The sequence below is a fragment of the Mus caroli genome, chromosome 5, assembly GCF_900094665.2.
Source record: "Mus caroli chromosome 5, CAROLI_EIJ_v1.1, whole genome shotgun sequence".
NCBI lineage: Eukaryota > Metazoa > Chordata > Mammalia > Rodentia > Muridae > Mus > Mus caroli.
In genome coordinates this window covers 95,300,676-95,305,799 of record NC_034574.1, presented here as the reverse complement: position 1 = coordinate 95,305,799, position 5,124 = coordinate 95,300,676, and the positions used below count along the sequence as shown (strand labels likewise).

At 42.2% G+C, this 5,124-nt stretch overlaps 1 pseudogene; it reads left to right on the top strand.

Moving 5' to 3' along the window:
- The first annotated feature begins 344 nt into the window (after positions 1–344).
- On the top strand, positions 345–696 carry LOC110294904 (annotated as a pseudogene).
- The last annotated feature ends 4,428 nt before the right edge of the window (positions 697–5,124 follow it).

The following is a 5,124-nucleotide window of genomic DNA, read 5'->3' as shown; positions in this document are numbered from 1 at the left end:
TGTGCCTGCTAGCTGGCACATTCAGCTTTCTAATGGGCTGCATAACTCATCAAAGGAATATGTCTAAAATCTTCGTCTTTTAGTTGACTGAACTATAATATAAAATTATTCCTTTGACTTTTATTAAGAGATTTTATTGAGCTAATAAAACTAATCATATATGTCAAGCAGACATTTATATATCATCCAGTTGCCAAACTAAGACGTAACAGAATTCCTGAAACAAGCTTCGGGGCCATAACAATATGCTAGGGGAAGTAGAGGTAGTCCCACCACCGTATCTAATTGAGACATTATTTAAGTGATTGGAAAATTTGTAAATGTTGCTGGAAATTCAATTCTGACCGGTGGTCAATGTGGTGTTTGTGGACTGCTCTGGCAAGCGGATCCCGGAGAGGGGCAGAGTTGGGGACAATGTTCTCTACCTGGCCCAGCGCCATGGGGTGGACCTGGAAAAGGCCTGCGAAGCAACCCTGGCATGTTCCACCTGCCATGTATGTGAGTGGGGCCCACCTGGATCTCCTGCCTCCTGAGGAGGTGGAGGACAACATGATGGACATGGATCCACGGCTCCAGGAGAACTCGAGACTGGGCTGCCAGATTGTGCTGACCCCTGAGCTGGAGGGAGTCGAGGTTGCTCTTCCTCAGATCACCAGGAACTTCTATGTGGACAGCCACATCCCCAAACCCCACTGACATGAGGCCACTGGACCAACCAGGCCATGGAACTGAAAAGCTAGGCTTCCTACCCCAGAGCACGACTGCCGAGGAAAGAGAAGTTGGGCCCACAGTGTAACACCAGAAATGCCACTAGGGACAGCCAGTGTCTGAGCCCTGATGGGGATGGGTCTATGGGTCTCCATCTTGGCTGTGTCAGTCCACCAGGGAGAATCGAACTGTAAATTAAGGATGGACTCAAACCAGAGCTGCAATAAAATGTCACACACACATACACACACACACACACACGTTTTTTTAAATTGACTGAGCCCACACTCACTGTTATCCAGTTTGCAATTTTGTCTCCCACAGTTAATTCCTTAAGCAAGTCATCTTTAACTGCTTCTTGTCAAGCAGAATAACTGGAGTTGGTCATGCAAAGGCATAAGCTGCTTTCACACTCTGCAAATGGAAGAGGTAGCATGGAGATGACACAGGCAATGTAGGATGTCCTCACCCAGAGTAGGTACCGGGAGCCTCCAGAGATGCTCCGTGTCTGTGCGCAGGATTTCAAAGCTAAGACACAAACTCATAAGCCAGCATTTGCATTATAGACTACATATCTCCTCCTCCCATAGATGAAGGGTGCCATTCCTCAAAGGAAATCTGTACTTTAGAAATAGAACCTCTGAAATGTGTGCCAGGATAAAAATAAGTAAGTAAATCTGAGACAAATGACAGCTGTTGATGGATGGCGTTGAATAGTTCTTAATTGCAGGTGGTGAGTGCTGGGAAACCAATAAGCTACACTCGGACCAACAGACTCAAAACAAGTAAAACAGAGAACTACATCTATTATATTTCTTTTATAATCAGCATTTATTTTCAAAATATTAAACTTTCTCCCCCATATCCACTTTGTTCTAACAGTTTTGGAGGGCAGCTCTTCTGCCTGGAATTCCATCTACTTTCTCTCTTTGCCTTTGAGTCTTGATTTCTTGGAATACTAAAGAATCTTAACCAGCTCCTTTTTCAATCAGTTGGACTATATACAGGTTGTCATTTTGGCTTAAATGAAGAAAATTATTTCCAACAGCACTTCTCTACACTTTTAAGGGAAAGGAAAGCTTTCTTCTAGATATCTCCATTTCTATTCCTTCATTAACGTAGGCAATCATTCATTTTCTGCCCACTCATTAACTTAACAAATATTTAATAAACATACACTGCATACAAAGAATTGCATGAAGGGCTATTGGAAAATGTGTGATAATTTGGGTATAGAATGTCCCCAACGGCCCATGTGTTGAAAGCTTGGGTTCCAGTTGATTTAGAAGTAGTTAGATCATGAGAATACAAGCCTCACTGATCAGCTCTTTGATAATTTTGATGAATAAGCTATTAGGAAGTGACCTTTAGCTGGAGGAAGTAGGTCATAGGGCAATCTTTGAATGACATATCTTTTTCCCTAATCAATCTACACGCACACACACACATACACACACACACACACACACACACACACACACACACCATCCTACCCTGCTCTCTCCTCTGGATGGAGTGGGGTGAGCAGCTTCCTGTGCTGTGTTCTTCCCATAAATTTTTTTCTTGTCAATTGTGAACTGAGACCTCTAAAACTGTGAGCCAAAGCAAATTCTCCCTCCCTCCCTGTGTTGTTTCCTAGATATTTTGTAGCACTGATGAAGAGTGACTGTATACATTCAGATACTCTGTAACATTGATGAAAAGGTATTAGCAATGTACATTCAGATACTTTGTAGCACTTGTGAAGAGTTATTAGCAATGTACATTAAGATAATTTGTACCATTGATGAAAAGTGATTAATGATATATATAAAAGTCCCATGTTTATCCTACCATCAACTTGTACACAATAGATTTTATAACAGCAAATTGTTATAATGTTTAGTCATTGTTAACATATAATTTCACCCATAGATTTGCCCGCTTTAAGGCTCTTTGAGGCAGTCCTTCAACTGCTGCTGCTGGTGGATCTTTAGACTCCACAATACAGTTCGCTTTAAAGGACATTAGTACTTCTGTGTTCTGGCTTAAACTCAAGGGTAGATGTGACTGCAAAGCACCCACAACACAGAGGAGAGCCCCTCCTTCCCCCACATCAATGAGGATTTATCCAGCCTCAGATGCCAATACTGAGATAGAGAAATCCTGGGTTATATGAATAAATATGAATTCTTTATATTCTATGCATTCTGTGGCAGTGATGGTCAGGTAACAACTTGTCCATGACTTCATGAACCAGCCTCCGTATATAAGGAAATAAGTCCTAATAGCCTGCTGTCGACATTCAGGTAGCTATGCAATTATCACCAAAAAGGGGGATAATATTTTCACTGCAGAGATAGGAAAAGGACAGGACATTGGGTAGCTGGTTTCTCAGATATCTGGGTCTGAAGCCATGTTCACATTCATAAAACTTTGTAAAGAAAACACTGGACCTTTTGTGACTTCTCTTTTAAAAGTAATCCAACAAATAAAAGATTAAATCAAATAGCTTCCAAGAATTTCCAACATTTACTGGCAATTGTATGTCAGTTTGGGAGCTCTTACTATTTATTGGGTGTCATTCTAAACATTTCTCATGTGTGAACTCACTCACTCCTCGGAGTCAAATGTGGGGTGGCAGTATGGACATCTCCCTTATAGCAGATAGGCAAGTTCAGGCACAGAGATGTCAAGCAATTTAGTCAAGCCGTACCATCCTGGCAGTGGTAGCAATCAGGGGGCTCCCAATGCTACAAACTCTCACAAGATCATCATTGCCTGAGACATTGAGGGAGGAAACAGGAACTGTACATATCAAAGGTATGATATTCACCATGTGACTCTTAAGTGCCTAGTGTGCTGGTCAGCAGAGACAATATGGTGATACCTTGCTCTGTTTATGCTGCTTGAGACAAAATACTTCAGCCTGGGTAGTTTATAAAGAACAAAAATTTATTTGTTACAGTTCTAAGATTGATACATTCAAGAGCCAGGACAGGCTCATCTGTGTGAGGTGAGCCACCCTGTTCTCCCACACCTTTTGGAAAGGGCCATTCTGTTCTCCCGCGATGGTGGTTTATTGCCACATCTGGAAAGGGAGGATGCATGATCTCACATAGCAGAGAGGCAGGGTGACTCAGTGCTGCACAGCACCCCTTCTGTGAGAGCCGTACTCCCATTTGTGGACCTACTCAGCTTCCAAAGGCCTCATCTCACCACCACTGGGCTTTAATAACAACATTGGAAGATGTATATTCCATCTACAGCAATGAGCAAAGCAGACCTAGTATCTGCTCATACCACGAACCAGTGAGTACAGAAGGACATAGAAGACGTGTGTCCTAGCCTCATCTTATCGAGTCCTGCCACGTTGCTCTGTAGCAAGGCTTAGGACCAGGTGTTTCTATCAAATACAACAGGGTTGCTAACACCGGTAGTCTGATGGCAACATTTCAAAGACTAATTGGTCACCATTGGCTTTTGTAATGTCTGTCTCTGAAGGACCAAAGGAACTCCACATAACTCAGTACCACTCTCTGGGAAATAACTCAACATGCACACTACAAGCCAGACAGTTGGATCACTAATGGGAAGGAGAGTGTCAGAGCAGCCCTTAAGCAAGAGAGATTACCTGACAGATGCTGACCCTTGACAAGGGACCAATCAGGAGCCAAAATATATGGTGCCATTTTCTCAAAGAAACCCTTTGGCTACTGACCTATGTAGTAACTCTTCCCAGAGTCATACAGAGCTCTGGCTTACCAAGGACTGGAGTAGCTGAGAATCAAATAAAACCTAGCTCCAGTAGGTGGTAAGAAACCCCAAATTCTAGTTCTCTATAGTAGTTTCCAATTTCAGCCTTCACATTAGTTTCCCTGCCTCTTTTCTGCATGGTAAGAGTAACAACCAAAATTTATACATGTGTCATTATCTAAACAATAGAATTTAAAAGCCCATTCATACTCAAAATTACTGTGCAATTACAGCTATGGTCCTGATGCAGTCAAGACATACATTATCCAACAGAAACATTATAAACTAATTAATGCCTCAGGCTACTGATTATGTACTGTGTTGAGAAGAACATGGTGGGCAAACTCATAAGACCTGAGCTCGAGGGCCAAACAGCTGAGAGATTATAAAACCCACTTAGTTGCTTGGGCTATATAATTGCTCTTCAGAATAAAAGGTATGGGAGTCAGGTAAAGTAGTTTTTTCCCACTCTGGTCACAACCAGATGTGAAATACAGAGGTAATGTGCTGAGTCATGAGTCCAGTGGAGCTTAAGAGTGTGCTTCCCAAAGGACCTGGCCCATTACTGTTAGTTTTGTGTGTATGAGTGTGATGCTTCATTTCTCAGACATAAATGTGTAGGATCTTGAGGATACTGAGTCATGACGTAAGATTTTTTTTTTTCCCTGTAGGTTGTAGTTC